Source organism: Perca flavescens, chromosome 10, assembly GCF_004354835.1.
Source record: "Perca flavescens isolate YP-PL-M2 chromosome 10, PFLA_1.0, whole genome shotgun sequence".
Taxonomy (NCBI): Eukaryota; Metazoa; Chordata; class Actinopteri; order Perciformes; family Percidae; genus Perca; species Perca flavescens.
In genome coordinates, this window is record NC_041340.1 from 10531275 (window position 1) to 10553122 (window position 21848).

The 21848-nt window shown below is 39.5% G+C and overlaps 1 protein-coding gene across 4 annotated transcripts in view; it reads left to right on the forward strand.

Annotated features, from left to right (window-relative positions):
* The first annotated feature begins 576 nt into the window (after positions 1–576).
* lingo2 (leucine rich repeat and Ig domain containing 2) overlaps positions 577–21848 on the forward strand; it is a 214769-nt gene continuing 193497 nt past the window's right edge. For 3 of the 4 annotated variants that reach the window (XR_003693595.1, XR_003693594.1, XM_028590060.1), the window contains exons 1-2: positions 577–616; positions 18943–19015. The gene's annotated coding sequence lies outside the window, so the exon portion shown is untranslated. Of the gene's footprint in view, positions 617–10873; positions 10943–18942; positions 19016–21848 lie in introns of those variants that run through there. The other variant, XM_028590061.1, reaches the window with a different exon arrangement.

Sequence of the window (21848 nt, forward strand, 5' to 3'; positions counted from 1 at the left end):
TACACAGTGCTTGCTGAGACCGATCATTTGTATATGATTAGTTAAGGAGTAGGCTACTATAAAATCCACTTCCTCTCACATATCACGGCAATACGGCTGCACAAATTAAACCAGGCAACATCCTTTAGGCCTACTGTCAAACTGGGAAAACAACAAATACAACGGGATTAAGAAGGGTAGTCTAAACATAACTGTGTGCATGTAATAAATCTCGTCTGATGTTATGTTTTTTAGGCTACTTATATTAGCTACAGGGCCATACAGTGTAATGTAATAGAAGAATAACAAGAGCTTTTCACATCTTGACTTTTGCAGGCCAGAGTAGCTGGAGATATTAGCTGAAGCCTAAAAGTGGGGATATTGCCAGCCAAGAAAATTCTGAGATCTGCACAGGAGGAAGAGAAGGAAACTGGAAAGACCAGGCAGGTCAGAGCAGGAGAAGACCACAGAAGGAGATGCAGAAATGAAAGAGAAGAGGGAAAAGAAGAATTGACAGTGAGGGATGAAGAGGAGGCTGCAGGTTCAGAGAGAGGAACAGAGGCAGAGAGTGATCAGGAGGAGGCAGATGAAGATGACAGAGAGGAAGAGGAGGCTGCAGTTACCCCTGGACCATATGGTTGGTTTATATTCTCCTTACATATAAATTGCAGTACAGTAACATAACATGTCGTGACATGACCTTTTTTTTTGTTTTTGGCTATTTCCATTCTGTTGTATATGTTATAGGGTTAGATATGTAAATATTTACATATACAACAACAGTTCACTCTTTTCAAGACACTTTACACATAGAGTAGGTCTAGACCACACTCTTTAAGTTACAAAGACCCAACAATTCTCCCAGGAGCAAGCATTTGGTGCAACAGTGGCGAGGAAAAACTTCCTTTTGGGCAGAAACATCAGACAGATCCAGGGTCTTGGTGGCCGCTGCCGGTTAGATACAGATGGATACAGATATACAGATATAGAGAATTATGATTCATAATAATGGTAATTATAGTAACAAAAAAGATAATGGAACTCTGACTAGAAATAATAGTTGTAGCAGTTTAGGGCGTAGCAGGGCGTTGCGGGGCGTAGTAGGGCATAGCAGTTTACGTATGGGGGTTCCCATGTACCGTCTTCCCCTGCCACCCTACCAAGATCTCTGGCTACCCCTTTGCCCCCCCATGTAAAATTTTCTAGATCCGCCACTGTATGAAACACCCTCTACCAAGTTTTGAGGAAGGCACTGATAAATAAAGCATGCTTGTTCAGCAGCATTACCAAAGACTGTGCCCTGCTAACTTTAAAAGCTCAGTGCTCTCATAATCTATAATATGTCTCATTCAATGTCTCGTTAAATAATTGTCTTTCTGGCCATATCCTATGGATTTGATCTAATAGGAACCACGTTTGTATTATGTGTTGTGCTTTGTTTTTTACATTACATGTTATGTTGCACGGTATTGACAAAATGTGATTTTGCTATATTGATTATGAATATTGCGATATTGATATTCCTTTCGATATTTTTAAACATATGTAAAATTACAAAAGTTATGGGAAAACGCATCAAAATAGATTCATAACAAATGAAGCAATGATTGCAAGCAAGTTTTCTTACAACACAAGGTTTATTTCAACTGACGGTCATATTGGACTGGTACAACATGAATAAATAAATAACTACCATGTCTACAGAACAGGACATGTTCTACTGGTTGTACAGTATAAAATATATAAATAAAGAGAACAGGACCACAACTTTTCTTTCGCTTTTCTGATTCGTTCCGTTTAGTTGTCTATCTATTCCTTCACTTACACTGTCACTCGTCAGTCGAAATATGCACACACATGGTACGCTACATAGGGTTTGTCACGTCAACATGGCATCATGACTTTGCATAAACATACACGGCACTTTCCTAAAGCCAACTGGCGTATTATCTATATGCATTTTGAGCTATCCACGTGTATGTCTATGCTGTATACAGCAGATGTAAACATACCCACCACGTGGCCGCCATGTTGCGTGTTATCACACGCGTATAAAAAAAAAGGTTGGGTTTAGGAAAAGAACACAGGGAAAGGCTTTAGTAACACAAAAAAGTGACAAAAACACGGAAAAAACGACAAAAACACGCTTAGGAAAACAATAAACGGTTGGGTTTAGGAAAGATTGGGGAAGGCTTAAAAATAAATAACAAAAAAAACAAACAGCTGAAAATCGCCACACGCAGGACGCAAACCAGGCTCGCCTGGGTGAAAGTCCTGTGTTTTACCCATCCGCGTTCCTACGGCCCTTTATACTACTCGCTACGGCGAAAATTCACTCGTACTGTCCCACTGTCAATGGCAGGCGAATTGCGTTGATAAACACGCTAAAATGCGATTATGCGTCTTGATAACACACCAAAATGGCATACGAATTGGCGTGTCATACATACGCCACTTCATGAGATCAGTCTGGTCACGTAGTGGACCCGTGCGCTGATGTGTGCTAATATGTGCAAGTGGCACGGTAACTTGGCCAATGAAACATGAGCATTCTAGCATTTCAAGCGGGCTCTAAATCAAACACAACTAAGCCACACAGCCAACGGACGGGACGCAGAGCTCCTCAATATAAACAAAATATTGCATACTTATCGCGACACTTTCGATATAATATTGTGCAACGTGATATCGCGTTGCACAATATTATATCGAAATATATTATATCAATATATCATGCACCCCTACCAGCTTATTAGTTCTGCAAACAAAGTTTGATTCACACATTGATCATTGTCATATTGAAACTATTGATGTAATGATTGTAATTGATTGTAATGATTCCCTCATGTTCAGATCCTGTGGATAGTTTCTTTAAGACGCAGTGGCTTGCCTGGCCATGCCCCAAGGATTACCTATAAAACACCTGTGCTGGTGTTGTATTATTGATTGTTTGATTATCACTTTAGTCAGGGTGCAGTGTGTGACGGTGTGTGTTGTGACCTACATGTATGAGTTGCATTAAACACACTTGCTGTCAGTTTGTGGGGACCGTCCTTGGATTGCTGTTCCCTTTATTCCTTGATCTCTTTAGCCTTCCACCAGTGGAATTCTAGTCATCCTCCACGTCTGCGGTTTACGATTTGGTTGTCACTGGCGTCGTCAAATTTCTGCTCAAACAACTGGAATCGGAATGCTGCCCTGTAAAGATCAGGGACAGCAATCACAGATGCTTCTGCACAGAATTTGCTGATGAGTGAGGATTACTTTCCAATTTCTCTGTTTTTGAGATCCGCAGTCACTGTGGCATCATCCATTTGAGCCCATTGGGTCAAAGAGGCATCTACTGGCTCAAGTCTTTTCCTTGAAACAGGATTTCTATCAGATGTCACTTCTGAGCTTCAATATGTGTCACTTTAAAGTGACTGATGATTCCCACATGAAGCGATGGGTGTAATCCACTTCCCTATCTATTTCTTCCAAAAATCTTAGTCTGAGTTCTATTTAACCCAGTCAGCTGAGCTGCAGTCACACAGGCAGGGTAGGAGGTTGAGCAGCTTAGGTCTAATTGTGCCCGGTCAGGGCCATGTACAGTACATACAGCACACTCAGGATTTGAGGCAAACTGATCAGTTGTTCATCTTTTAAAATCCAGTCATTTGGACAGGGCCTTGTCAAACCAAGGCTGTCCATTTCATTGGCTTTATGGCAAGGAACCTTTCTTGCTGAGATTTGTGGGGCAACCACATAGTCATCTCAGTCCACATTTTATAGACTCTTGGACTTGAATCAGTCCCTTCTTAAATGAGTGAGTGCTGCTATTGACATGGCCATCTGAGCTTATGGCGTGATTCTTTACCATTTCAATTGTCTCCTGTTGCCTGATCATCCCTTTGATTTCACAGGTGTGGCCTTCACATTTGGTGGGCTTTCACCTGTTTTTGTCTTGCATTAGCATGTACACGCAGGTGAGGCGATACACATTCCAGCCAATGGTTTCACACTTTTCCAGGTGCAATACGCCAAAAAAGGCAAAAGGTAAGTAGACAGCTTGCAAGTAAACATAGATAGAAAATACCCACAATGCATATTAGTGAGTAACACTCAATGTAAACATGTTTTGTTTGTTGTTTTGTGTGTTTACAAGAAATCTCCACACAAGCTGTCTTTTTGCCTCTCCTTTTGCCTTTGTGTCTTGGGACACCTTCCCTGTTTGATTGATAATTTGCAAATAGTTGATTGACTCTGACCATTCCACAATAAAATTTGATAAGACATTGTAAAGGAAAAGAAAAAAAGAAATCATTGCATTTCCTCATGAACACATTAAAAGCTTGTATTATCTATTCATCAGCATGCAACCTTCTCTAAGGCACTGTGTAACATCCTGACCACTTGCGTGGGATTAAAAAATGGAGGCTAATTTTATGAATGATGGCACACTGCAGCTGAAAATTCTTTTAAAAAAAATTTGAAAACGGGAATCCAGTAGTGAGTTGCTGCCACAAACAGGGAATCTTGTTTCTTTCTGCACCTTTTCTTTCTTTTAAAGATTATTGTATGCATTGATTTGATAGTGAGAGATAGATTTGATAGTTGTGCTTTAGGTGGTTGACGTTGGATGGTGATGGCATTTGGCTATGAGTCACTCATTAGGATAGGTAAATCAACTTGTTCAATGTCTCCTGCTAATTCTTCAAGCCTCCTGCCAACTCTGTTAGCCTAGACTAGCTTGCCAGCTGGCCTGTCAAGGTTTTCAAATGTAAACTGAGTAAACACAGAGGAAAAGGTGTAGAAGATGAATTCCAGCTAGCAAGACCAATTGCTGCAGCAATCTTATGACTACAAGTCGCTCATCAGGGTAGGGAAATCAACTCACCAGGCTCTTGAGGACTCTGCTGGCCTGGCCGATCAAGGTTTCAAGGTTTTCAAATGTAAACATTAGAGTAACACAGAGGAAAAGGTGAAGATGGCGATCGGCTAGGACCTAAGGCTACGATTCCGACTATGTGGAGAAGCAAGACCATCTCTGCGTCCATTTCCATCTCTAAATCAGAGGAGGCACCGAGGCAAATGTTGAGGAATTGAACACTGACTGTGATCTTTTCTGCTGGGCATCCTGGTAGCCAGTGGGCAGGCGTTAAACTGGCGTGAGCTGAGTGGCCTCCGTGCCTGTCTGGCTTCCAGAGAGAGTCAGGGGGACTGTGGTGTCCTTCCGCCGAGACATGCCTGGATCCTGGAGTGCCGGCACCATTCAACCGGGTAACTCTTTTTCTGTGTGCCGATCTAGCAGCCACATGCTGCGTTATGATGAATCATGCACAAGGAACTGATGAGATTACATTTAACTGGAATTGCACCTTGTACAATTTCATGTGACAAATAAAATTGATTGAGCTGAACCGGGGACTCGCTGGTCGGGCATTTGCACCCATGTGGTATGCGTCCTACTGGGCTATGGGGTTGCCTCCTACACCATATTTTTGAAGACGTTACTTCAAGGCAGCAGTGGGAAAGAAACGCATACAAAAGTGCTCACATACTTCAACATATACCACATTACCAGGAACAACGACTAGAGTGGCTCAAAATAAGTGCATGCATATTCAAAGTGTGATCTCTTATTCAAATTTCCAACTGCTGTCTAGCATGCAACCCAGTTATACAATACCCACAGCATTGCCACTCATGTCAAGCTAAATTTATGAGAATTGCTGAAAAGTGCAATAAAATGATATAATTATGTTAAATTTCTCAAAATAAATCTAATGAGAAGGTGCGAGGCGAAACATTTATGTGTTTATTTGTTTCTGCCCTCTGCTATGAGCAGGAACAAAGGTATAATTTTAGTCAGAAACATTTTCATCATAATTTACGTTTATGGAAAATACAGTTGACTGTTATTGTTCAGAGCAATTTCCCTGCCCAATCTAAAAGCCATCTGATGCTCAACAGGGTAAAAACTAAATAGTGTTCAGAACCAAGGCAATTCACTATTGTTCACCATCTTTTCGCATAAAGCAGCATACTAAATGGTTAAACTACAGTAACTGTAGAAATGTAAATTTAAAACATATTTGAAATTAAATGACAGTGAGGTTAAAGTGATATGCTAAAAAATCATGGCAGTCACTTTGAGCAATGCACTGAAAAACAAACCAACTTGCTATGTAAAACAATCTGGGAACTCTATGGCAAGTTTATATAACACTTATCAAGTGCGGTGAGCTGTGAGCAATTACTATGTAACAGTGTTACCTTTATTCTCAGAAGGAACACAGCTGAAGTGTTGAATTATTTGAAAATCTTGAGCATGGTTCCCTCTGAAGTGTAGTCTTGGATCGCCAGAAAGTAGGCTATTAAACTGTCCATCAACATCTTTAACCAGTGAATAACACTGAGTGCAACCTATATTCTCACACTGTATTTATGTGATGAATCCCCTAGGCATATGCTTGCATAGCTAGGTTGTTTAAAAGAAACCCACATTTGCTTGCTATCACTCTCTTTTTCTGTACTGCCTTTTTTACATTTCCTTACAGCCACAGACTGTCGATCATTGGAACAGCATCAAACCCGTGGCAGGAATGTGTATTGTGTAGCCCGCGTGCTCACATACATACATGTTCATCTTTGGGCAAACAAAGTAGAGAGACTCATTAATAAAATATTGCTCCATAGCACTACTACTGGCTAGCCTCGTGAGACCGTCCTGATCTCGCGAGCTCCAGTTTTCCACTCGCAGATCAGTCTGGCATCTTGAGGCAGAGAAAATTTGGAGCCGTTAGCCAAACGACCGGACCAATCAGCGTTGGTTTTGAGGTGGGTTAGGTGGTGATAGACCGATGGTTTATCCAATCAGCTAACCAGTATTATCAGCCAGCGGTAGCCCTAATTCTGTTAGCCGCTCGCTAATGCTTTTTTTCTCTTGGATCCTTCTTTTGAAATATGGTCCGGGAATCTGAAATGGTGCCTTTTATTCCTAAATTCTCGTTACAGAAATGGCAAATATCCTTTACCGACATTTTTCTTGCATGCTGAGCTTACGAGCTATGCTTTTCCTGCAGCAGCAGGGGGCGGGCTTGTGGTTGTATTTTCATACGCTTCGTGGATCTGATTGGTTGATTTGGCCCGTCTATCACCAACTTAGGTGATAGACAGATGGTTCATCCAATCAAATAACCAGTATTCCGCCCCTTCCCAAAAGTTCTCCAACGGAAAGTTCCCAGATGGATATGCCGAGCAAATGCAAAGCAATCCATCTGGCGGAGTCAGGTTAACTACTGGCCACCAACTCCACAGGGTACCTTAAATAAGAGAATTGTTATGTAAGACTAGCAAACAGATGTCACTGCCGTGGTTAAGATAGTACTTGGTACAAGACAGAATAGTCATGTAAGGGCAGACAGGATGGTGATAATGGAGGAAAACATCAAGAGCACAAATATGCTTAATACATAAGATATATTACCTCTTTGGGACTGCAATAAACTTGATTGAACATTCAGGCTCCATAGACATACAGTAATGTGGTTACAGACAAATGTTTAAATGGATGAATAAGGCAATCATATAAACTCTGGTCTTTGTCAGACAAGGAAAAGAAAAATATAGGCAGTGAAACACAGACCTTTTTAAAATATATATTTATAGTGTGATGATTTCAGATATGTGTCTGTTTCCCTTACGTTGAGAAAATGTACCTTATTCTTTTGTTAATAACTGTACATAACTGAATTAAGTCTAAATAAATGAGTATAATGGGAATGCTGTTAGTAAATTAATAGGATTTGTTTGGAAGTTTGGACTGTTGCACAGGCATTTTCACAAGTAATATACTATGCCGCTGATACATGTGATGCATTTTTCGGGACAATATAGTTTTCCTTTGAGATAAAGTCCAACAAATCTCATTACATTGAAAGATCTTCACAAAAGCAAATGGGAAATATAATCATTTACAGTGTTTGTCACAGCGTATGATGATTTTGGTTAGACTTTATGCTTCAATGGCTATAAAGATCTGTTGTGTATTAATATTGCAATGGTACTATTGCCATTTCAACACAGCCTTTTTTCTGACATTTACTTGATAATACATAAGCTGAATGATCATCTTCTGCAGTACATCCAATCATGGAGGATAAGAAATTGATATTAAATGCAAACATTACAATATTCTCAACTACTTGCTTCAGTTGGTAGCACATTACTATGTACAAAGAATCATGGATATAACCACTGAAGTAGAAGTCCAATAGCCTAGAAATCTAGACACACCATTGTGGCAGCAAATTTATTTTGCAGTCAGGGGGGTCTAGGCACTCTCCGTTGGCTTGCGAGCTGGAAAAACCAAATTCTGGTCAGGCCAATCACATTGTGTATAGAGTCAGTGGGCGGGCTTATGGCTGCTGCTGGGAAAAGCGGTCTTCTGGAATACTTGGAGTTAAGCTTTTCTTTGAGAAAAGAACAAACAACGGCACAGAAATCATTCTTAAAAAAAGAAGATGTGTTCGGAGTTTTTCCGACCGGATACCAAAAGTTTAATCTATCAACTAGCTTCGCTACCTTCTTCGTTGCTCTGCCTGGTTGTAGCGCTATGCTATTACGTGCAGAGGGAATTTAAAAGACAACCGTTTAACCCGCCCCTCGCATTGAGCCCTTTCAATGGTGAGTTCCCAGACCCAACATCTTAATGTGGGTCTGGCTTGTCAGGCTAGAAGTCCAACACCCCAACTTATAGTTGCAAATAATACAACTATAACTTATAATACAGGAAATCAGAATTAACTATTTAAACATTTTAAATATGTAGCAATTTCATATCTAAGGAAATGATTGACCATGATCTTTTACTCCATATTTATTTTCAAACAAATTTCCTCTCTGTATGTGTGCGTACCCTTAACTTTCCACACTCCACCTTTTTGTCCATCTTTTGCCTAGCCGAGGTCAAGCACTGCCAACATTAGTCGCTTTCCGACCAAGTAGTTAAAGGAAGACGCCGACTTATTGGGAATTTAGCTTATTCACCGTAACCCCCAGACAAGTCCATACATATCCTTCTCATCTCTGTGCGTGCTGTAATGCTGTCTGATGGCTCCAGCAGCATCAGGCCAGCACAGAACATACAGGTGACTGGTTCCAGCAAGCCTACTGCTCCGAATAAGTGACAAAATAACGCCAACATGTCACACACATGCCAACTGTAAACAAACCGGGAACAATATTCTCAGGCGGAAGAATATAGTACTTGGGCGGAGTTATATGCTCGCAGCAAGCCTGTCTGAGAATATAGTTCCCGGTTTGTTTACTGTTAGAAGATGGCTGTGTCTCATGTTACGTTGTTTTTTGTACACGCTGTGACTATACAAATCACAACATGTAAATAGGAACATGTTGGCGTTATTTTGTCACTTTTGTCACAATTGGGAGCAGTAGGCTAGTTGGAACCAGTTACCTGCAGGATCTGTGCTGGGCTAAGCTAATGCTGGAACCGTCAGGCAGCGTTACAGCACGCATGGAGATGAGAAGGGTATGTATCGACTTGCCTTCTGGCTGTCGCCTCACTTCATGGAGCTTATCATCTCCGAAAACTTTGAAGCAAATTATCAATTCGGCATAAATTATCTGCCTATATTCGAAATCTAAACAGTTCATTTCTCGCCTAAAACGTTGTCAGAAGTCAATTTAGTGTTGAATAAGATGGCGAAAATTGTTGTTGGTCTGTCTCTACCGGAAACCCGACCCTCGTTGACCTAGGTTCTTATGCTGAAAAGGGAACAGTGAAAAGACCCTGCCCTGAAGTAGGAGCTGAAAGAGTTACAGGAACTGCGGCCAGAGGAACTTAAAAATCCCCAAATTTATCCAGTCGGAACACAAGAAAAAAGGATTCTAAGAATTTTATGTTCTAGGAACTGCAAAAATCCCTCTGGTCGGAAAGCGGCTATTGCAACAGCCCTAGCAACCGGGAGCCTCCAAAGTTAAGCTTCATTTTGGCTCTTCAGAAACCTATGGGTGACATCATGGACAACACTATGTCCATATTTTATACAGTCCATCCTCCAACCTCATAAAATCCAACATGCTGTTCTCTACCCCAGGATTTGCAAGGTGGCACCTCCATAGTACTCTATTTGTATGCAGTCAGGAGTCCCAAAGCAATATTGATGCTGGTAAAATAATCTATCTTTTACAGATCTAACTATTAGAACATGGTTAACACAATGCTACAAGTCATGGAAATAGCAAACAAACAGAAAGACAAAAACTCATAATTATATTCTAATGCCCTCCTGTGCATGTTTCAAAATAATAAAAAGTATTATCTGATGAATAAATCGAGTCCAAATGCAAAATATCAGTCCTTTATAAAGGTCCTTTTATCATTATACAAATACAAAGTGGGGTTTGGAGAAGGTTACTTCTTCTGTAACCTCGAAATCCTGATGTCTGTCGGAAGATTTAAACAATGAATGATGGTGTCCACGCTGTGTCAGCTGTGCATAACGTGCCCTAGATTTTAGAGAGGACTGAGTTGGTCTGAGCAAGAGGAAAACAATGAACATAACCTATTGAAAACAATGAGGGTGTTTCTGTCTGGAGGGTCTTTAACTTTATTAGATTTATCCTATCACACAGTTGTTGTCATCCTGTATTTATGCCAATTTTGTTGGACAAAGTCAGGATTATAAACTGTAAAGGAATTTTATTATTTCTAGCGTTACCTCTCGTGAAGGCTATTTGAATTATTCTACAGAAAATGGGATTACTTACTCAGTCTTACTTATCTTTTTATAAATAAAATGCTTAATGTGTTGCCTTGTTATTTTAATTTTTTATTTTAGCATCGTTCGCAGTTGACAATTTAAGTGTGGGTGCCTGCTTTCTGGGGTCTTGGAGTCCTCGCTACCTTGAGAGTCGCACTGCTATGTTGCGGAACAAATGCGCTGCATCCGTGTCAAAGGTGTGTCATTTTCACTCTAGGGTGGGACACTTAAATGCTACCACTGTATCAGTTTCACTGGATATAACCATTTTCCTTCCTTCCTTCAGCTTCCTTCTCTCCACTATCTGTGTCTGCTGTGGCATTTAAAAACCTTGACTGAATCCTGTGTTCTCTTTGTGTTCTGAAGCCTTTGTACTGTGGCCTACATACTGATTCTTGAGATTTAAAGCCCCCCAAAAGAATGCTGCAAAGGTCCCAGAGGGAAATGTGACACTGTTTACAAGAATGCTGCAGATATTTTATTGAACAACTATTATCTCAATCAGGGTTTAAGATAACATTTTTTCAGTGCAATATGCCTTAGAAATTATGAGGCCAACTATTGCATACAGTTTTAATGTGAACATCTGCTTTTAAAAAAAAAGAGAAAAAAAACAGTTATTTATCTGATCTTGGGGCAGTCAAGTCTAGTTTTCTGAACATGAGGAAGTTGTTGCCAAAGTTTGCAACACACATGCTACGAAATGAAGAGACACAGCTAGCAGCTACATGATTGATAATAAGACTGACTTGTACCAGTTGTTTTTAGGATAAGTCTTGTAATTGAACATCTGCAAGTAGATAAATCTAGATGTAAAGAAATAAATTTTGTCACAAATCAGTCATTATACACTATTGATGAACTTGCTTTAGCACGTTTGGGTTCTCGTCTTTGTAGTTTTGTCATAGAGCTGTTCGTGTTTGCAAATAATTGAATCATTTTAGAAGAGAGATAAAAAAAAACCCAAAAAAAATTGGTTCCATTTTAGGTTGGACATCCACACAGAGTTTTCTAGCTCGAGGTGCAGACTGTAGTATTTCATTATTTCATCTCCTTACATGTTCATAATGAAACTGTCAGTAGTTTTCTTTGAAATTAGTCTTAACTATATCTCCATCTCTTCATTGTCTTGGTAAACTGAGGCTGAGACAAACCGGGACTTTGATGTCTCTGCCTGTGAGGCACCGCAATTGTAATGAAACTGTATTGCATTGTCTCAGTACCAAATTTTGGAATGATGGAACACAATACTAATTCTACCCGAGGCTGGCCTGCTTCCGCTGGTTTCAAAGCTGCTGGGGTCTCATTTATAAAACTGTGCGTAGGCTCCTTACTAAAAGTGTACTCCGCCCAAAAGCCAAAAATGGCGTACGGCAAAAAACTTTTTTTATAAAACCGTGCGTACGCATCTGTAAGCAATGTTCCCTTTATAAATCACAGATTACCCACAAGTGTGCGTACGTGAATCAGCCTCTTATTCCGCCCTGTACACTCCCATTTTAAACCATAAATAATCAATGCAAAGCACCTCGTTAATGCTGATCAGTATGTTAATGACCCTGGCAGTTCTTTCGTTACGCTGAATCATGATGACTGACGGGAAATAGTGATGGTCAAATGAAGCTTTGCGAATCACTGTCTTTATCTCTTTATCTCAGAAAATAAAGACTGGTTTGCGAAGCTTTATTTGACTATCACTAGCGGGAAAAAGCAAAAAACTTCTCAGATGCTGGTGAACTGCTACGAATTATAATTTTGGCCTGTTCTCGCACAGTGTAGGGAAACCTGATCTATAGACTACTTATATTAATAATACCGTCCAAAATGACAGGCATTACGGCACGGCACTCGGGGACATCTTCGATATACCAGACCTATATGATAAGATTTAACAGAACTATATATTATATCTTAACAAGCCTTAGTGATAAAGTTGAAGATTATACTATTTATAAAAAACTCTTAGCTGTCTGTCATTTCCCTCAGGAAACAGCCGGTTTCCCCCAGAGTGGCGAGGACCTGTATTTGGACCGGGATGGCATGGTTCTGGCGCGTTGCCTTCTCTACTGGACCCACTTCAGTACATAGATCCAAGAGCGCAGCTTTAGGGAATTTAAATCGGCATATTAGCCAGTCATTGTCATGGTCCCTGAAGTCTCTTTCTCTCCTGATTCTTCCATTGGGGGTTAGTCCTCCTGCAGTGCCAGCAGTGCCATTATGCAGCGTTACATACAGGGGTCACCGCAGTATTTATATGTTTACAACAATTTGTGATTGTTAACACCTTGATAAATCACAGCATCAACTGGTGGTATCCCCCCCACCCCCGAGATACAATTTGAAGACAAAAGTCTAATAGGCAAACACACGATAACGAGGACATTAAGTGTAACAATTGCGCGAGAGCTTAATGTCTATATTTTCAGACTTTGACATTGATGATATATGCACGGTTTTAAGGACAGATATTTAGTTATTTACACTGTGTTCTGCAGTTATCTAATGCTAGGGTATTTGACGCTATCCTGTATTCCATTCAGTCAGGCCATCTCATCCTCTGGCGCTCCGTATTCTGGGGCGGTGAGACAGCACCGATAAAATATTAAGAACAAATTTTTATTTAAGATTTGAGTTTGGATTTTACAAGGTGTTTATTGAACAATTATTACTCAAGTACAAGCGCAAATAACACTGCTGGATTTAATCTTGATTATAATGTGGATAATATGGAGTGAAAAAATGTGCGTGAGGCATCAATACTTGAAAATATTATGAGTAATCGTTATTCCCACATTTACTTTCTGCAGTCTGACTTCAGTTCACCACCTCACCATCTGTGTCATCAATTCCCATTGTCTCCAAAATGTGCGTACGCATGGGTCAGAGTTTGCGTGGAGGACTGCACATTCTTGTTTGTTTTTCATAAATAACAACCTTTGCGTGGGAAGTGGCGTACGCACATTTTCAGCCCCGTTTTATGAGTACGCCACGTTTATAAATGAGACCCCTGGTGATTTTTGTTTCCCAAGAGAGTTGCAGGCACTCCCTCACAGAGCCAAACAGCTTTCAGGTTCATTAATTATTTAGTGCCTGTTGCCTTCAGGGAACTCCTGAGAAATTAGGATGATGAATGCAATCAGGAGACATAAAATATATATTTTTAAATCAATATTTTCCTTAGTACTTTTAATATCTCTTGATGTGGAGTTGGAAGGGAAAGATTGATTAAAATGCTGTGACAACATCAGAATGTTGTGCAGAACTCCATATCGGCACAAAAAATGCACTATCACAAAAAGCACTTTTGTAGTTAAGGGAGGCCTTTGAAAGGATTACAAAAGGCACTCTGTTAATAGTGGGTAAATACCCATGTGATGTTGAAATGTTTCCTCCATTCTCACATACCGTCTGTGCTGAGTCCTTTTATTATGAATAAGCATGAATGTTTCAAGACTGCTAACTAGTTCAACATGCAGCCAAACAAGAACATTGTTTTTGTCCCTCATTGAAATTTAATTAGAGGACTAAAGGATGTGATTTAATGGACTGTATGGATGATATTGAAACAGTAAATAACCTTTTAGAGTGCAGTTTACAATGGGGGAATGTTTTCATATTGTGTTTACTACACAATAAAAGAGAGGATCTGAAATGGCATCAATGAGAAAGTAACATGAGGGTTGTGAGTCTGCGTAGCATATCACACCCTTTGTAGTCTTGGGAAGAAATCAAGAACGATAGCATAATGTGAGCCTCAAACCCCAACAGTGTAACAGGGTACAGTCAAAAGTAAAGTTGAAATGTGATCATTGACAAATAATTATTTTAACTTCACAATGGTTCAATGCAGCAAGATGCCAAAATAGTTTGGACAGACATGTACATACAATAAACTGTTTTGATGAAAACTTTTATGACATAATATCTGCTGTCTATCAGTTTTTAGTATGTGAGGCCCTGTTGGACATCCTGGAGGGGGAAGCACAACATACAACATAATTTACCATTTAATCAGTAAGACAGCAAAAAAAAATTGATATTCACAAAAATAGATGGCAATTGCAAGTGGGAGGGATAAAATGACGTGCGGCGGAAAGTGTGATTTAGCTGAATTACGACAGCGTATTTGGTTGCCAGAAGAAATGAAAATATGCCAGTGTAGCAGTATGTTTGGTTTAGGTGTGTTGTTTTTGATTCTCTGTATGTGGCTGTTGCCACAGCCAGAAGACAAATTTTGTTTCAAAAGAAGCTGGAGGCAGCAAAAAAAAACACTGCTGGCTAAACTATTTAAAAATGGCGGGTTTGTTCAGGACACCCCCGTCGCTAGCAATGATGACGCAGTGATTAGTAATGATTCTCTCTGACCAATCAGTAGTCTGCAGGTTTTCACGTCACCTTTTGGTATCGCCTCAGCTCGCTTGGAACCTCGACGGAGGTGATACTAAAAAAAGTACCTTTTAGCTAGTACCAGGTACTTTTTTTCATAATGGAAAAACTAAAAAGGCAAGTAGAGGCAAGTCAAGCAGGTACCATGTAATGGAAAAACGCCATAAGACTTTTACCCAGGAAATAGTACTACTTAAGGGGACGGGTGTTTTTTTTTCTTCTTTTTTTCTAATCTTAACTAGTCGTTATGGTGTCACCTTTTGTCGGCTAAACTTATCTGTAACGGCCGCTTAAACGACTGGGGCCTCACAGTGCTCTGTAGTCGGCTAACAGTAACCTTTTTTGGCTAAATTTAAATGTAAAGACCACTAAACTTAACTGTTATGTGACTGGTAGTCACGTGACTGCCAGCGCTCGCCGTAATTTCGTAGGATATCATACGAATTGTTGTGCATACGTTTTTGTATATCATACAAACCCATTCATGAGAATTTGTTGCACTGATACTTGCTGGTGTTCTTGCACCGATATGAAAGGCTTAATATGCTGGTATTCACATAAAAATGACCAGAGACCAATGTAATGACACAAAAGAAAGAGCTAGAGTGAGTATGTTTGTATGTGTTCAGGCACATACAGCCATGTGTAAGCCCATCGGTAATTCAGCAGTTCTCAGCAGGTTGTCCTCAGGTGTTTGGCAGCATTTCATAGCGAGTGTTCTGCTGACCTTGCCATACTCAAGATTTTATACCAGTTTTGTCTCACCCCAGCTCTTCTTCTTTTTCACCTCGTCATATCACCCTAACTCCACCCAAATCCCCTCCCACGACAGTGCTATTCTTCTCTTTGTTAAGAAGTGCCAAAATTATCAAGCAGATCCAGATAAAAGGCGCCAGCATCTCTATATTCCACATAAGTAACGTGTGACAAGTCTGTGATTTAAACGGACAGGATAATGAATGGAGTGTGAAGACTACAGCCAATAGTAAGCCTGGATGCAATCATTAAGAGTCTCCATGTAAAAAAACTTGTATGGTTGTTTGACTTTTCCTGTCATCCTCATTTCTGCTGGCTCATACCTTGCAGAGTAAACTATGCTAGAGATCTCATTATTTCAAAAACATTGCTGTCAGAATAGCAGAGATGCAGTGAATGGCAGATTGAGGTTTTCCTGCTCTTGTTATTTTTCCCTTCACTTCAAACACAATTACATTACATTCTTACCAAATATGATAGACATAATATAATAGTTAAAGGTCCAATATGTAATATATTTACTGTAATAAATCCAAAAATGACCACGATGCATCATCAGATATTAAGGAAACATGCTAAGTTGAAATACTATCTTTTCTGACAACAATGCTAATGCCAGTATTTTCTCCTTTTGAAATTTCCGTTCCGTGACAGAATTTCTGTTTGTGTTTTGGCCTGTGGTTGTTATCAATTGCCCAGTTTGACAGCCAGGCCGGGTTGCCAGATATAATGTTACCTGTAAAAACGTAAACCCAGCGTGCTACAGCTGTAATGTTAGGACAGCAATGAAAGCAGCAAACAAACAAACAGGATCAACGGATATAGATTCTACCCAACCTAAAAAAAACGGCATATTTCTAACAGTTGCATGACCAGAGACGTAACAAACCACGGGTAAAAATCAGAGACGAATTTGAAAGACGGAGACAGCTTAGAGCTCAAAATGACGAAGAGTTGGCTAATTTTCTCCTGAACAATTAAGCATTAGCTTCAGGGTAATTTATCATGGCTACAAGGGACGGACATTTTATGTCATTTCAACATTTGTGTACTCACATTGCTATAGCTAGAGTACCAGAGTTGGTTACTCGCAAAAACATTTGAGACACATTCAATCTGGAATCTTCTCCTTATGAGGTCATAAGGAGCAAGGTTACCTCCCCTTTCTCTGCTTTGCAATTTGTACTGCAGTAACTATTTTAAACACTAGCTGTCAGTATTACATATTGCACCTTCAATAATTTGAATGTTAAGTATTTAGAAAACAGCAGACAAACCAATAGCTGCATCATTGGTAGATTTTCCCCAACGAAAGGTAAACATTCCACAGTGAACATAACTTGTGTTGACATTGAAATTGACAGTGGGAAGTTTTGAATCCCGCTGCACAGAGGCATATTTCTAGTGTTTCAAGTGCTTCAGGTTGACAGTAGTAGAAGCCACCAGTGCTGCTGCTAGTCATCCTATGGGGAAAACAACTGGCAAAGCAATTCAATTGAAATGACAACAAGTGCATTTTGTGTTGTTTGTAAAATGCCTGACACTCTGGGTACATATGTACACTGAATATGTACAAAATATCCATGAGACTCGCCTCTTTCATGAAGTGGATTGATGACATAATTTCAAACGGGGTGGGCAATATGGATAAGATTATTTTTAAGGTATGTAATTTCATATCATCTTTTCTTTGCTAATCCAGTGAATTAAATACCTGACAAATCAAGGTATATCATTGCATTGATACAACATTGCAATTAAGCATTCCTCCTCTTTCATCTGTAACGTTGTGAGCAATGGTTTAATGTGGGGATGCACCAAATCCATATTTTTGGGGTTTGGCTGAATACCGAAGCCACTGGTTAAGATTCTGCCGAATCCAAAACTGAATACCGAATCCTACTCCCATCCTCAGTCCATTAACACAGTAGGCCCACTGTTTGTTTGGTGTAGGGCTAGCAAAGCTGGTAATGGTTGTCTGGTTAACAAAAGTTTTTAGCTATGACTGTCCCTGAAGTTGCTGCATTTTGGCTGCTGTCTGTAGATTCCTTCATGCACAACTCGTATTCTTTCAGATGTTTCATACGCAAATGTTTTAACCGCGGCGATGTTGTGTATTGTTTAGGGTCCTTGCCACCACGAGAAAAATCGGCATTGCAACTTGAACATGTAGCTCGACTTGAATCGCCTTCTTTTGACTGAAGACTTTTTCTGCTCTCGAGTTCCATTTTCACTTTCTCACATCCTACTGCATTGAACGCTCCACCTACGTAAGCACCTTCCTGTAATCAACGGTGGCGTCATTACGTTGACCAGCTTAGCGCGCATAGTGCAAAAGTAGGGTCCGGTTCGGTGGAAAAAACTTCTAAGAACTGAACCCCGTCAATAAGCCCAATAATCGTCCGAATCCGAATCCTGGATTCGGTGCATCCCTGGTTGCATGCAACTGTTAAATGTATTGCACGTTTTACCAACTTTGCAGCAAAATATATACCGATAGAAGAATCTCAATTTTCTTATCATATCATCGAACCCTAACTCCAGTTGAAGGCCATTTTCATTCACCTATTTCTAGTAAAAATATTTTTGATATAGAAATCACAAATCAGAAGAATAACTGGGGTGTGGATTGTGCTACTCAATATTAGGAATACATATTTATAGTAAAGTTGGAGCTACAGTATGTTTCATATACCAACCTGTTCAGAAGTATCAAATCGTAGTTTGTTTTTTAATGCCTTTTATGGAGTGCTGCAAAATTTTAACCCATAATATAGCCAAATCTAAATTTGCTAGCTTATGTGATATAGTACTGTGTTAATAATGGTCTCTGTCCCTTTTAACATACAGCGAAGCATGGATGGGATTTATATAAAGTATAGGATTTACATCTATGTTTTAGGCTTTTATCCAGTGTGAGGTAGAGTACAATGAGTGGATCACTCAAGCTTCCTGCATGCTGACATTCCAAATTACTGATGTGTCTGTCTTGTGGAATAACATAAGTCATTCATATTGTGTGTTCTAACAGAAGTCTTCTCTTTTTGTGTTTCAGACTGAATCTGTGTAGGCACCTATCCACTCTCCTGGCAGGAAGCAGACATGTTCTTTGCCTCTGTTCCAGTATGGTAAGTTAATAATTTGTGTCTCTGTTAGCATGAATACATTTGTTCCTCAGGGAAAAACAGCAGGGCTTCATGCATGGCTTGTTATAGATTTTGGTAACCACGTGTTGGCTATGAATATTCTTAGTGCTATGAAAAGACACATGTCATGTATTGCTTGACATTACCTGCTTAAAAGAAAAGCTGTTCTGAAAAATTATGTATTGAAATGAATGTGTAAACCAAGATGATAGTCAAAGATGATAACCTGACTCTTTGTACCTTCAACTTCTTGTTTATGTATGCGTAATTTGAAAAGAAGAAAGGCACTTTGGACACTGTGGGAACTGTGAAATGATTGAAAGAGCTTTTGGCATCCTTGCACTATGTCAGATTCCCTCTTAAAGATGGTAGTTATATACAAACTCAGCTGCGGGTGTATTGATTGTGGTTGAATCCGTGGGTGGCTTTTTTAAAATAGGCCAGCAGAACACACTGTTCTTTTCACATACAGCTTCTTTGAATCTGTCAACCAGTAGAGCAGATAAAAAAAATAGCATTGCTTTTGACATATCTTTGTCAAATCAGTATTATAAAAAAATAACCAATGAATGTTAGAATTGAGTCTCTGATTGGCTACTGTACCCTCCTCTTGAAGGTTTTCAATCTTTACAACAAATGTTTGTAGGATTATTGTTGCATACTAGTAAGTTTACCTCTAAGGTAGGGTTGCCTGAGTTAAATATTTACTTTAATATGTACAGTGTTGCACACACACCAATTCAAAAACAAAAAATGAAATGGTCTCAAAATGGAGGCTCAAACAATTGCAGCCCTGGGGCTAAACATGGGTAAACAAGGGTTAGTCAGGGTGATTGCAGCCCAGGGGCACAAAACCAGAATCATTAAAGCAGTTATTTTGTACCAATCCCTGTCATTGTGCTTAACATGATAAGAGCAGCTTACAGCTCCATGCCAACTACTGTGCCCATTCAGCAGTCCCAAATTGTACTGGCGAGGTTAGAGGGGAGGACATGGCACAGTGGAACGGAAAGCAATGAAGCATGATGTAGCTAATTATTGCAGTATCTCTTGTAAATTATCTTTTTTTTTTCATTTTTAAATAATTTAATTAAATTTTTAAACTACATTGATACTGTTTTTATTAACGATATGAGCAGGTTGTTTTATTTTAATTTCCAAAACAACTAATCAAACTCGAGGTGGAATTCTAGCCTGAGGTTTATGGGGATCTAGTAAAAACCTGATAGCTCTGGGGAGGGTGATGAAATGGATGCAGACATCGCTGTTACTAGCCTGCAGTTACTGGTATTGTGATGACAGTAAAAATGATCTATACCAACTGTAGCTTTTTTAGACAGCTTGTGAGTCTTGAAGACATATGAAATGCTGAGTGTGGAACACAGAATGGAGGTGCAAACAGTAATTTATCTTTCACCTTTAAAAGAAAAACACATTTGAAATATTTGTGCTGTTGCTATATCTTGGACATGGTAAGGTTATATTGGTGAAAGGCAAAATGAGAGAGTATAAGTGGGTTTGATCTTGTTCAGTTAAAGACTTTTCATGAAATTCACCCCACAATACATCAAATAATCTTAAGAATGAAAGATCAACAATGTGGCAAATGACACAAAAGCTAAAACATATTTTTCTTCCATAATCAAGAAAGACTTTTTGTCAAGTATCCCTTCAAGTAATTATTCATCCTGTGACAGCATCCTGTTTTTTTTTTTTTTTTTTTTTTTACTGGGGATGTGATGTCGCATTTATTAAGTAAGAGACCTAATCAATGCAAAATAAAGCAAACTTTGCTGTACAGGCTCATGCCATTAATCTACCAGTAGCTCAATAAAGTGTCACTTGATAACATGAATAAATAACTTTTATTTTTGTACTGACCTCAGGTTCATTTTCACAGATACTGACTAACGCATAGTTCATTTTATGTTCAGATAGTCACTTTAGGGCTAAAGTTCAAATAAAGTTCATTGCCACCAAAGTTGTTTTTTGATGCCAATGTTGATATAAAAAAAGGGATTCTGTGCATAAACAGATACAATTGAGGGGTGTTGAACGTCAAAAAGTAACGTTACCTGAAAACAGCGTGTAGTTTCTTTTTAGTATCTCACATCACACTTTCAGTCACTATGACCACTACTACGGTCAGAAACTATGGGCCCTATTTTAACGATCTGAAATGCAAGTATCAAAGATCTCGGACGCTGTTGCTATTATACCGGCAGGATAAATGACTCTTGCGTCCGACGCAAATCTAAAATGGGTTGGTCTGAAGTAGCTACATTACTCATAGGTGTGGTTTGGGCGTAACGTGCAATAAACCAATCAGAGCGTTATCTCATATTCTCTTTAAAAGCAGGCGCGCTTGTTCCATGGTGGATTGCTATTATAATGGCGTATTTGCTAGGGGCACGCTCTTAATACATCCATGGGTGCACGCCAGGAGCGGTTCACAGCCGAGGAGAATGACGTTTGCTATTGATTTTTCTTTTTGACAAAATGTAAATAAAGAAATGTCACAAAAACATACTTTCCGATGTTTTGGGCTCACTCTCACTGAATCACGAGGTTATGAATGTATGGTGATATTTTTGCATGTAGTCTAATATTAGACCGGGATTACCTCACTATAGACGATGCAGCTCTCCTGTCCTCTGTCTCTCCTCTCCCGTGCTGCTCCTGGGGCATTTGGGTTAAGTGGCATCAACACATGCAGTTCAACATCATGTCTCCTTAATTCCTCTAATATTTCCTCATTTATGTCATCAACACATCCATGATTCATGGAAATGTTGTGTAAAGCGGTTACACAACA